The following is a 14,171-nucleotide window of genomic DNA, read 5'->3' on the forward strand; positions in this document are numbered from 1 at the left end:
TCCTTGGCTGACATAGTATCCAAAAGCCGCCATTAATTTGTCAGCAATACCATGTGGCATTGGCAGTACCTGTGCCAGGTGCGGCAGTCGCGATGCCAGGTGAACATTAGTGTAGTCCACCCTTTGGAGCAGGTCGTGCGTTCGGAGTGAATTGTTGCGTATGTGCAGTCGGACGTTCTGGAGGAGACGTCGATAGCTCGCCGCCGCTGATTGCGGTAGCGATCGGGTGAACAATACACCTGAGCATCGCAAGATGTCCACCGTCGTAAACGGACTGTGCAGAGCGTCCAGCCCTCGACCGATGTGCATGATCTTGGTTTTTTTATTCATGTTGACCCTGCTTCCCGCAGCTACGCCGTACGTAGTAAGAAGGGTAACCACCTGACTTACTTCGTCCTCCGACCGGACGAGTATCATCAAGTCGTCGGCATATGCACGACACGTGAAGGAGCTCGCACGGAGTCGGACGCCTGTTAGAGTCCGTCTAAGTGTCTGCAGCAATGGTTCTAGCGCTCTTGTAAACAGTATCATCGACAAGGGACATCCTTGCCTAACTGAGCTGCAAACAGGAATCGGTCCTACCTCCCTGCCATTGGCTCTCACCGTCGAAGAAGCGCCGCGAAGGAGGTGCACGAGGACGGTAATAAAATCCTGTGGTATAGCCATGCGTAGCATGGTCGAGTCAAGGAAATCATGGTTGATCCAGTCAAAGACACGATCAAAATCCACCTATACGAACGCCGCTCGCATGGCACAAGCTTCCGTCACGGTATTCGCCGAGGATAGGATGTATGTTTCTCCGAACCCCTAGGCAAGCCCGGTCTGGTGGTATTGTCTTGAATATTACAGTCTTGAGCCTTGCAGCCACATTCGCGCAAAGATCTTATAATCAGCTTTGAGCATCGTGAGCGGACTAAATTGATAGACGCTGACTCGCTATCGATTTCAGTATTGGTATAAGCAGTCCCGCCATGAACTGCGACGGAACGTCCGTGTCAGGGCTCAATAACTCATTATACATCAATACCAACTGGAACATAATTAAATCCGCAAATGCGCGGTATAATTCGAGTGTCAACCCATCTGGCCCAGGGGATTTATGCACCGCACCCTTCGCGAGTGCGCCCCGGATGTCATCTGCCGTTAGAGGTTCCAATAGCGCCTCTTCATCCGGACCATCCACCTCCGTTTGCATCTGTCGCAAAATTTCTTCTCCTGTCCGATTGTCCGTCGGCGTCCCAGTGAAAAGGCGGCGGTAATGTTCCAGAAACTCAGCAGCAATGTCCTGTTGTGACGTCAAGGGCCGACCATCGTCATGATGGAGGACTGTGATTAGGGATAGGCGATTACGCCCATGTCCCTTGGACACATGACGCATGCCAATACGTTCCCCATCGACGTTGTCCAAGCACCGAGCACGGATCGAAAGTCCCTCCAGTCGACGTCTCGTGATCGATAAAATGCAGGCCTGAATGCGATGGACTTCCACTTGACGCTCGGGCGATGGGGCCCTGGAGAACAGGTCACGAAGCACCATGTAGTAATAATCAAGTGTATCTCGGAGCCATTTCGCTTTTTCCTTGCCATACGTTATGAAAGCTCTTCGTATCGCCGGTTTTGCACACTGCAGCCACCATGAAATAACCGAACGGTGCCGCGGCAGACGGCGAGTTCAAGTCTGCCATGTTTCTTCGATCCGATGTCGACATTCGAGATCCACCAATAAGGATGAATTAAGTTTCCAGGAACTACGACTCCGCCAGACCCTCTGCCGTGGGAGGGTTAACGTGCAGAAATATGCAAGGTGATCCGTAAAACCTGTGGTCCAACGTTCAGCAGCTAACACCTGATCCCTTAATCCGCCAGAAACATAAATCCTATCCAGCCTGCTCGCCGAGTGGCTAGTAAAATACGTGTAGCCCTCTCGCTGCCCATGGATCTTTTCCCACGTGTCCATTAGGGCCATGTCCCGTCAGATCGTGTTCAATGCGTGGCAGGAGCTGAAATTAGGAGTTTGAACCTTCGGTGTGAGTACACAGTTAAAATCCCCCCCCCCCCCCCTACCAAGATGTGGTCATACCTCCCATGCAATCGGGGGGCAATCTCATCCGAGTAGAATCGTGCACGGGCCTGGCGATTGTCAGATCCGGAGGGTGCATAGATGTTGACGATACGAATGCCGTTCACGGTCATAGCCAAACCCCGAGCCGAAGGTAGATAATCGAAGTCACACATCGGAATCACTTCCCGGACTAGTATCGCTGTGCCACGTCCTCCATCTGGAGTCGGCGCTAGATAAGTGTTGTATCCATGCACCTCGAGAAAAGCAGCATTGCAGGTTTCCTGTATCAGCTGAATATCAACGTCTGTGGCGTAAATCATATCCCGGAGAAGTTGCATCTTTGCAATCGAACGTGGGGTGTTAATGTTCACTGTGCCCACCTTATATGCTTGGTTCGTTGTCGTACTCATGCTCGTGTCATGTCATCGAGAACTCCAAGGGCTTTATTCCACTATTCGTGCTCAGAGGGGTGGCCACCAACTCGTGGCCCTCCTTTGTTGTCGTTCCGTGGTGTGCATCCTGTATGTGAGTGGTCATCATTTGGGGGTGCCAATTCCTGTATGTCTTCGACTGGTTCCGCCCAGTCGCAGTGGTCATAAATCCGAGAAACGTCCTCTGATGTATTTCGACGTGTCGTCCGGGACATTGGTGTCCCCGACTCCTTCGTCGGCAGCGCTGGATCAGTCGGTGTCAATGAAGAGGGACCATCTGTAAGGCAGGACATCCGGTCACCATCTGACGGAGTCCTGTCAGCGCCCTCTAAAGGCACGTGTTCTGTATCAGACAGTTCTACGGCTAGGATACCTTCCGTGTCCCCTGGGCTAGGGGGGCGACGTGTCACCCGAACTATGGCGACGCTTTTTGCGACGCTTTGGAGATCGCTGTTTGCGTGGCCGGCCCTCTACTGCCTCACTGTGTTCGTCGATCGTTCGTTGGTCTGTTGCCGGCGCCACTGTCTCGATCTCTCCTTCCACGCCGCGTGCTACATGTGAGTTTTCGGTAGGGTCCTCCCTCGACTGACGTGACGTGGCTGTAGGGACATTCTCCGAGTCACCTCCATGCTCCTGTAACTCGGTCTGCTCTTTACATAAACACGTCCTTGTCACGCTCCAAACTTGGCAACACCTCCCGGCGGGCCACCGACACGTACGTCATCGGCAGTTGCGTGGGAACTTCTCGCTGTGACGTTTCTACATGTGGCAGCTGCACGACGCGGCGTTGGATGCACTCCGAGCGGATATGTCCTCCTCCACCACAGCCAGAACAGGTGCGTGGCTGGCCATCGTAAATCATAATAGCTCGACATCCTCCAATTTATAAATAAGAAGGGATATGTTTAGTAAGGACGATCCCTACCTGCCAGACGCCGTTTAGCACAGGATAGATGCTAAAACTAGCCCAGCGTTCAGGCGTATGACTAAGTACCGTTCCACATGGTCGCAGAGATTCAGTAACCATCGATTCTGTCACCTCAAACGGCAGTTCAAAGATCCGAATGACCCTCACACCTAATCCTGAAGGAGCTACTGTAACATCGCTGATATGGCCATCCGAGTGTCGAAATTTAAATCCTCTCTGAGCAGCGGAGAGAGTTCTTTCACACGCAGCTTCATCGGTCATCTTTACGTACATTGAGCTGCTTACAATGGACAGGTGTATTCCAATTATGTCTGCAGCAGGTAAATGAACTTCTTCCCTCAAAAACGCTCTATTTCGAAAGCTTTTGGTCTGGAAAATTCGGCCGGCCGCGGTGGTCTCGCGGTTCTAGGCGCGCAGTCCGGATACACGCGACTGCTACGGTCACAGGTTCGAAACCTGCCTCGGGCATGGATGTGTGTGATGTTCTTAGGTTAGTTAGGTTTAAGTAGTTCTAGATTCTAGGGGACAGATGACCAAAGATGTTAAGTCCCATAGTGCTCAGAGCCTTTTTTTTTTTTTTTTGCCATGGAGATCGAGTCAGACAACAACACGCGCGAGTACCGGCGGTGTAAACACTTCCTTGTCCACGCGCCCGCGGCCGGGACAGCAGGTCCGTGCCGCGCCACCGCCTAAAGCGGACTGAGTCCCTCAGATCTAGAGCGTGCTGTTGCTGCAGTGACTACTAAACCAGGTGTGACTCCACGTTGTTTGGTATATCGCAAAAGTCTGAATTAGTTTCACGATTTAATATTGAGTATAGTGCGGGCGATTTTACTTTGATTTTTTTCGGCGCAATATACTTGAAATTTTTATAACTATATTATTAGCTTTTCATTTTTCTGGGAGGTGATTTTTACTGTTTTTTATTTTTTATTAATCTAGCTATTATATGTTTGCGTTTCTTCAAATTCGTGGATTTTGTGCCCAAGTACATAAAATTAAATAATTTGGCATGAATTCATTGGTTTTCATATGTGGCTGGAAACTGCTTTGATTCTTATTTAGCGATTTGAAGGTGCTTCGTACGGTTCTGTTGGGCGAACTACTGAGAGTCCTATGGCAGTAATACGAAAGGTATCTAAAGTAAAATCCCCTTCCATAGAATACGTGTCCCGTGTTGCAGTATCAACCAGCAAATATGAGACGTGACACGATCGTCGAAGATGCATAAGGCAATGCAATCTATTGCATTAAAGACACATAATGTACTTCCACACGACTTACTGACTGTAACTGAAAACGTGTCGTGATGATTTCTCTATACGCAAAAGATTCCGGATTAGTCCCCCCCCCCCCCCCCCCCCATTCGGATTTGCAGGAGGGGCTTGGCAAGGAGGAGGTGACCATGAGAAAAATATTAAATTACCAACGAATGGGTAAAGTTCTACGATGGGGTCGTGGAATGTTAGAAGTTTGAACGTGGTAGAAAAGCTAGAAAATCTGGAAAGGGAACTACTAAGGCTCAGTCTAGATATTGTGAGGGTCAGTGAAGTGAAGTGGAAAGAAGACAAGGATTTCCGGTCCGATGAATACTGGAAATATCAACAGCAGTATACTGTGGTATAAAGTGAGCAGGATTCGTTATGAATATGAAGGAATGGCAGACACTGAATAACTGTGAACAGTTAAATGATGGGGTTGTTCTCCTTAGAATCGACAACTAACCAACACCGACAATGATAGTTCAGGTATAGACGCCGACGCCGGAGGCCGAAGGTGAAGAGACAGAGAATGTATATCAGGATATTGAACAGGTAATTCTGTACGTAAAGGGAGATGAAAATGTAATGGTCATGGAGGACCGGAATAAAATTGTAGTGGAAGGAGTAAAACAAAGGTTTACAAGATAATATGGGCTTTGTACTAGGAATGAGAGGGGATAAAGACCAATAGGCTTCAGTAGTAAATTTTATTTAGTAATGGCAAATAATCTGTTCAGGAACCAAAAGAGGAGGAAGTACAGAGGGAGGGAACGTAAGATGATTGTAAGTCTTCGAATTTTTGCACCCTCATGTTTGTGAACCGAGTGCCTACACTACTAATTTAAAGCAACTATTAGAATTTTATTTTCAACTAAGAATTTTGTAATTTTCCTAAATATAGCATTTATGACCATTTTTTAAAACTTTTTAAAAATGATGTCAAATTTGTCACCTTACCTTCATGTGGGGGTAAGATGACGTTTGTAGGTGGGTAAGATGGCGAAGGGAAACACAAATAAAGAAATATAAAAAATAGTTTATTTTAAGCACAGTAGTCGCATACGTATGCTTTACACTTTGCTTCTGCAGAGTCGAGCACAGTACAAGCAGCGTGGGCCCGTTTGTGACAGCAGGAGCAAGCATACCAAGTCTCTGATTATCCAAAGTTCTTCTCCGGTGACATCAATAACGTCGTAATCTTCATTTCAATTGACTGATATCGAGAAACCTGTGAAGTCTTCGAAAAGTGTTCCTTACAACAATTACTTTTCTTTTTCTCTTACTCATCTTTTGGGCATTCTGTTTTTCATATTTTTTTCTTTCAGTTTTCTGCTTTCTTCTTTTATTCGCCTTTTTTTCTCAACTTCTTTATTTTGTAAAGCATTTTTGACAGAGCTGATTGTGATGTGCAAAGAGGACAATTTTTTCCTCTGTTTCCTTTCTCTTCGAGCAGCAATAGGTAAAGGAGGCAGGGCAAAGTAGAGTGATTCTACATAATATGGTCTAGGCTTTGCAGCGTCATCAGTATGAATTTCAGGAACACATTTACGGTCGAAGTAGGCCTACTGCGGCATCATCTGCGTTAGCTGCAGAGGCGTCAAATGGTCCAGCTACGTCTTTTACATCTACACTATGCATTGAGGCATTGTGGGATCTGTCTCTTATCAATGATGGTTCAAAATCAGAATCACTGACTATTTGAAAGTTCAATGGAACTAATTCAGTTGCTTTAAAGCCGTTTGCGGCGGTGGGTATTGCAGTAAACTTGCTGTATGCTACATTAAATAACCCAGCTACTGCTTTAATAATTAGCACTTGTTCTTGATGTCCCATTAACTAATCATCAGAAGCCAGGCTGTAGGCAGTATTAAATGGGCCATAGGAAGCCGCATCCAGCGGGTCGCATATGATGGCTGGTATGTGGGGGGAAACCCAGGAAACTGATATGATTTTTTTATATATAATGGCAGCATTCAATGTAACATGTGATGTGTGGTTATCCATCAGTAACGGAATTCGGTTTTCCTTGCGTGTCATTACACTGTTTCTGAAATTTTTTAACCACAGAATTAATGCTTCAGCCGACCGCTTGGCCGAGCAGTTAGAGGCGCTTCAGTCCGGAACCGCGTGACTGCTACGGCTGCAGGTTCGAATCCTGCCTCGGGCATGGATGTGTGTGATGTCCTTAGGTTATTTAGGTTTAAGTAGCTCTACGTTATAGAGGAATGATGACTTCAGATGTTAAGTGCCGTAGTGCTCAGACCCACTTGCACCATTTCTTTAAATACTTTAGCGTTCATCCAACCAGGTTCATTACACACAACTACTGAAAAGGGCCTTAAATTGTTCACAATGTGCTGGTGCATCCACACCCTGGGAACATGAAAAAAGGTGGGACATATTGACCAAGAGTTTTGAAACTGCTTGCTACACTAACGTTACACCATTTTCGGAAGAGTGTAATTAGATATCACTACTATTTCGTTTAGGGCTCAACACACTCAATTTTAGTGTGAACAGTTGAACAGCCAGTCTCATCCACATTATAAACTGATGAAGCCCATACATTTCCTTAGCTAAAATCTGTGAGTACTCATTAAAGAACGATTCAACGCTAGTTTTGTTAAAAGCTGCCAGTCTGGCAGCAGATGTAGCCTCTGGTTATCTGAGGGGAAAGTTGTCTTTGTCGTTAAAGCTATGGATGAAGACTTAAACACTTTCTTTTCTTCTATGTTGATGTGGTGTGAATTCTGCAGTGCTTCAGCGAAGTGAAAGGCGAGTTTTGCAATTGTTCCCCTTGTTAAGCCGAAAGCTCTTCCGTCCAAGCCCTGGACATAGTCCTTGAGGTTTTGCAGCTGCTCATCAGTCAATGTACATCGAAACCGACCAGTGCTGGCAGGAAGAGTCCGATATATAAATAAAATTTAATTTTTTGAACGAAAAGACCATTACATTTAGCTCCTATGGTGCCTCCAACTTAAAACTGAGGTATTACATTTAAAAATACTTACTTATTTCTTGTATTTCTTAGTGCAACACCTGAATGCAACTTTTGGAAGATTGTAGTTTTAAGGAGTTGCATACACTGCTGCACCATTCTTTATTTCCTGCATAGCTAGGGTTATAGATTCTTGTAGCAACTATTGTTCTTTCTTTTATATTTGTTACCCATGTTGAATATTGCAATTGAAACTGAAAAGGTTATCAAAATAATTTAGGAAATGTTCGGATAAGATGACGAGTTCGTCGTCTTGAACGCTAAGGTCGTTCATGTACTTACCGTAGCGGCCATTTATAATCTAACCTAAGACCAACAATTCACTATATTTTCATTTGAAATTTCTATATATATTAAAGAAACCAGGATGAAAAAACCTTAGCACGTGTAATCCAGATGTTATTTCGATGCATGGAAATGTTACAATTAACATGCGTGTAAACACAAATGATGGTTTCTCAGCGCTAAACGGTGGCGGTTAGCTTTATTTCCTCTTGTAGCACGCGTGTGGGGCTACCATCTGGCAAGGCATGTCTTTAAAGTGCTTTTCTCCCTCGGCGATCCCATTCAGCTTCTTTACTGTACGTCATGGTCCGGCAGAGTTTCCGAAATCACACAATGGGTTGTAAGGCATACCCAAGAGCAGATATAGACTCAGATCACAGCTAATTAGGGGTAATGGAAACTAGGCTGAATTTTAAGAAACTAGTCAGGAAGAATCAATTCGCAAGAAGTTTGATACAGAAGTGTCGAATGAAGAGATGCGCTTGTAGTTCTCGGAGGCTGCGATAGTGAATAGCTTAACACGCACTCGGCGGAATGAATATCTTTAATGAAGCAATCATAGGAGTTGGAAAGACAAACATAGGTACAAAAAAGGTAAAAGTGAAGAAACTATGGGCACCAGAAGAAATACTTCAGTTGATCCCGGAAAGAAGGAATTACAAAAACGTTCAGGGAAAATCATGAATTAAGAAATATAAATCACTTAGAGTGAAATAAATAGGAAGTGTGCGGAACCTAAGGCGAATTGGCTGCATGTAGGCTGTGGCTCAGCATGTAGAAAAGTCAAAATATTCTTCCGTGAAATTAAAATCTAGGCTAGTGATATTAAGAGCGCAATGATAATTACACTATTAAATGCATTAAAGAGTGGATAGGTGGAAACACTATACTGAAGGCCTTTATGGGGTCGAGTATTTGTATGATGAAGTGACAGACGCAGAATCATGAGTCTATACAGAAAAGAGAAGGGACCTTGTATGAGAATCTGACTTTAAGACAGATCTAGGAGACTTAATATCAAATAATACAGAAGCGATAGATAACATACCGTCGAAATTTCCGAAGCATTAGGGAAAGTGGCAACGAAAGGACTGGAATTAAAGTTCAAGGCGAAAGAATACCAATGATACGATTCACTGATGACATTGTTGTCCTCAGTGAAAGCGAAGAAGAATTAGAGGATCTGTTGAATGACACAAAGAATCTAATGAGTACAGAATATGGATTTAGGGTAACTCGAAGAAAGACGAAAATAATTAAAATGTAACAGGAATGTGGAAAGTGAGGAACTTAACATCTCTATTGGTGATCACAAAGTAGATGAAGTTAAGGAATAGGCAGGAAAGTAATCCATCACGGACAGGGCAAGGAGGACATCAAAAACAGACTAGCACTGGTAAATGTGGCATTCCTGGAAATGGGAAGTCTACTAGTATCAAACGAAGACCTTAATTTGAGAAAGATATTTCTGAGAATATACGTTTGGAATGTGGCGTTGTATGACAGTGAAACATGGATTGTGGAAGAACCGGAACAAAAGAGACTCGAAGCATTTGAGATGTGGTGCTATAGACGAATGTTAAAAATTAGGTGGAATGATAAGGCAAGGAATGAGGAGGTTCTGCGCAAAGTTGGTGAGGAAAGAAATATGTGCAAGAGTGATGAGGGAGCAATAAGAGTGGAAGAAGGGATAGGATAATAGGACTTGTGTTAAGCAATCAGAGAACATTTCCATCTTCCATTGTTCGAGAGGGAGCTGTAGATTGTAGAAACTTTAGAGTGTGTGAGAGAGTGGAATATTTTCAGCAGCTAACTGAAGACGTCGCTGAGATGAAGAGGTTGCAAGAGAAGAATTCGTAACAGGCTGCATCAAACCAGCCATAGGATTAATGACTCCAAAAAAATAATTAAAAATCGTAGACAGTTCGACTGCATGGTGGATAATGCTATGTCCCATAAGGATGACAGGAGTCTCCTGTGCACTGAGCTTGTATTCCTGCAGATCTCTTTCAGTACGTTGAACGTTTTCTGGCAAGCACCACGTGAGAAGTGTAAGAACAAGTGCAGTTTGTGCTGCTCTTAGTTACGAGCGATGTTTGTTTTCTTGGCTCCGACGTCATGTTCCCTGACGTCATACTTGGTATTGCCCTGCGGCTGGCAGAGAACGTTAACAATACCACCCACGCACATTGAGATTCCAATTCAGTCTACAGCACTGTACCCAGAAGTGACTGGGTCTCCGCGTCTGTATCGAGTAAAAGTCTTTATTAGAAACTCGAAAATCATGGAAAAATTTCCTACTACGCCCTCGATTTGCACCATGTTTTGGGAACTGTGAGTTCTTTCTACATTAATAGTGATTGCGCTGGACAGCAATGACTGCTACCCAGTCGGCTGACAGTGAGTTGTAAGAACAAAACATAGTTCTTGGCATATCGGCTACCCATCTAGTGCCTATTAATGATAGCTGTAAGAATATTTTTTTAAACCATTTATCTTGTTTCTGTTGGGAGTCATAGGTTTTATTGAAATTTCTATACAGTATAATAAAACAACCCCAGCCGCATGACGATGTTAATTTAATGTATTGGTGACCGATTTCGACCTCTGTTCTGGTTATGTTCAAATCGCTTACTCCTTGGGAGTCTGCTGAAGGAGAGCAGTGATTGTATACGTCCTAGAGTGGTGTCCGCTCCTCGCCATCTTCAGCAGACTCCCATGGAGTAAGCAGTCTCATGATGACCACAACAGTGGTCGAAAATGATCACCAGTAATTTAATAAACATCTTTAACACGCTGGTCTGTTTTATTATATTAAAAATGCTGTAAGAAACACTAAGGTATTGGTATAAGAACCAAAAAATGCTTTTCATGGAAGAAAATTCTAAAATACTACTCATTATCTTTCGAAATTTCACATGGAAGTATCAGACTGTAAAGTAGTACTAAGATGAAGTGGAACTGATATAAGACTAGGGACTGAAAACTGGCTATGGGGAAAATATTAGTGTATATCGAAATGATAGACTGATTTCCAAAGGTGAGAGTGTATTTGTTGTGTTAGACAGGAATCTCAGATCTACTAGGATAAAAGTTGAAGCGCTATGCAAAACTGTTTGGCAGAAGCTTATTAAACGCCTCTTGCTAACCGCTGGGTTGACCACCAAGTGTAACGGAAAACTTTAGAGAATTTTTCATTTCGTAATACATGTGTCCCAAAATCAAACAATTATCATTGGAGAGGACTGATAATGGAAACCTATTGGGAAAATTATAGTTTGGTCAGGAATGGATGTGAGAGGGGATTCTGCGAAACATTACTAAAGCCCTTTCCTGAAAACTACGTGGAACAGATAGTTAGAGAGTCCCCTCATAATTGAAATACATCTACCGACAACAATTAAACTTGACCTCTTCGAACTTGTTGACACAGAAGCTGATACTAGGTCCATGATGATGTTGTTGCAAAAAAATTATCAAAGAACAGAGGTCAATAAGAAAATACAAAAATTTATTCAGGAAACGACATAAAGAGGCTGTAGTGTCACTCACCAAAATAACTAAAGTATGTAAGCTGTATACTTAAACGAAGCGTATAGTCAGTCACAGGCAAAGAGAGATGCTAAACGAAACGCGTTTGGCTGTCAAAAAGCAGTGCTTTAAACATTCAATGAAAAAAAAAAGGTTCAAATGGCTCTGAGCACTATGGGACTTAACATCTGAGGTCATCAGTCCCCTAGACTTAGAACTACTTAAACCTAACTAACCTAAGGACATCACAAACATCCATGCCCGAAGCAGGATTCGAACCTGCGACCGTAGCAGCAGCGCGGTTCCGGACTAAAGCGCCTAGAACCGCTCGGCCAAAACATTCAGTGACTACCACAGCAGAATATTATTGGTAGAACTCTCAAATAAAACCAACGAAATTCTCATCATAGGTAAAGGCTGTCAGTGGCAGAAACTTTATTGTCATTACATTACCAGGTGTCAAAGTAATCGAAATTGTGGGAAGCAGAAATGTTGAACCCTGTTTTCCAGTTCTGCCTTACAAAGGGTGATACGGAATTATTGCTGCAGATTGAGATGCCACTGGGTATATGAGTGACATGGATACTAATGTCACTGTTTTTGAGAAACAGCTGAAGAAGTTAAGGCTCTGGAGGTAGATGGAATGCCAATAGAGCGACACACAAAACCCTTGTCCAGTTTCTTTCACATAAATCATCTGTAGAATTTTATAAATTTTTCTGCACTCGAACATTTAACTACATGGAACAGAATGAATACCTTTGTGAACCATCATAGATTCCAAAACGAAACCCACCAGTAAAGTGCATGCAGTATCAAAGAATTTTCGAAAACCTATTACTCAAAAACACAGTGATGTTCACTAACAGAAGTACAATCATATGGGATATTAACAAAATTTATTACTATGTTGAGGATATTGTTAAGGGACAAATTTTACAAAACAGCTTTATGACCTTATTAATAAACCGTTACTCGTGTGAGGATGCCCAGCGAATATAAACTATTTACTCTGCTTGAAAGTATCCACACAACTAAATATAAGAGCAATGATTGCAAACCTAAGTAATACTGTTTCCTTTAATTCTGTATGGTGATAGATCCGTATATTGCTTTACCGCAACTTGGAACAATTAGCTAACTCTGAGACAGTACAAGAACTCTGAGGGGACCACAATGTACCGGGAACAATTATGTTCCTGCTGAAAGCCAAGGTTTGGTTAGGTATGTGCTGGGAACCGAGCGCTGTTTCTCAACAGATGCGAGACTCCCAGGCAGTCACCATTGGGTGTGGCAGACCGGAGTGCCCAGCATATTATAAACTCTCAGTGTATGCGGAGGTTAGAGAAAGTCTTTTATAATTGATAAGATTGCAAAGGGAAGTGAAAAGCACGGCATACTCAATGTGGGACATACACTCCTGGAAATGGAAAAAAGAACACATTGACACTGGTGTGTCAGACCCACCATACTTGCTCCGGACACTGCGAGAGGGCTGTACATGCAATGATCACACACACGGCACAGCGGACACACCAGGAACCGCGGTGTAGGCCGTCGAATGGCGCTAGCTGCGTAGCATTTGTGCACCGCCGCCGTCAGTGTCAGCCAGTTTGCCGCGGCATACGGAGCTCAATCGCAGTCTTTAACACTGGTAGCATGCCGCGACAGCGTGGACGTGAACCGTATGTGCAGTTGACGGACTTTGAGCGAGGGCGTATAGTGGGCATGCGGGAGGCCGGGTGGACATACCGCCGAATTGCTCAACACGTGGGGCGTGAGGTCTCCAAAGTACATCGATGTTGCCGCCAGTGGTCGGCGGAAGGTGCACGTGCCTGTCGACCTGGGACCGAACCGCAGCGACGCACGGATGCACGCCAAGACCATAGGATCCTACGCAGTGCCGTAGGGGACCGCACCGCCACTTCCCAGCAAATTAGGTACACTGTTGCTCCTGGGGTATCGGCGAGGACCATTCGCAACCGTCTCCATGAAGCTGGGCTACGGTCCCGCACACCGTTAGGCCGTCTTCCGCTCACGCCCCAACATCGTGCAGCCCGCCTCCAGTGGTGTCGTGACTGGCGAGAATGGAGGGACGAATGGAGACGTGTCGTTTTCAGCGATGACAGTCGCTTCTGCCTCGGTGCCAATGATGGTCGTATGCGTGTTTGGCGCCGTGCAGGTGAGCGCCACAATCAGGACTGCATACGACCGAGGCACACAGGGCCAACACCCGGCATCATCGTGTGGGGAGCGATCTCCTACACTGGCCGTACACCTCTGGTGATCGTCGAGGGGACACTGAATAGTGCACGGTACATCCAAACCGTCATCGAACCCATCGTTCTACCATTCCTAGACCGGCAAGGGAACTTGCTGTTCCAACAGGACAATGCACGTCCGCATGTATCCCGTGCCACCCAACGTGCTCTAGAAGGTGTAAGTCAACTATCCTGGCCAGCAAGATCTCCGGATCTGTCCCCCATTGAGCATGTTTGGGGCTGGATGAAGCGTCGTCTCACGCGGTCTGCACGTCCAGCACGAACGCTGGTCCAACTGAGGCGCCAGGTGGAATTGGCATGGCAAGCCGTTCCACAGGACTACATCCAGCATCTCTACGATCGTCTCCATGGGAGAATAGCAGCCTGCATTGCTGCGAAAGGTGGATATACAC

Source organism: Schistocerca gregaria, chromosome 8 (assembly GCF_023897955.1).
Source record: "Schistocerca gregaria isolate iqSchGreg1 chromosome 8, iqSchGreg1.2, whole genome shotgun sequence".
Taxonomy (NCBI): domain Eukaryota; kingdom Metazoa; phylum Arthropoda; class Insecta; order Orthoptera; family Acrididae; genus Schistocerca; species Schistocerca gregaria.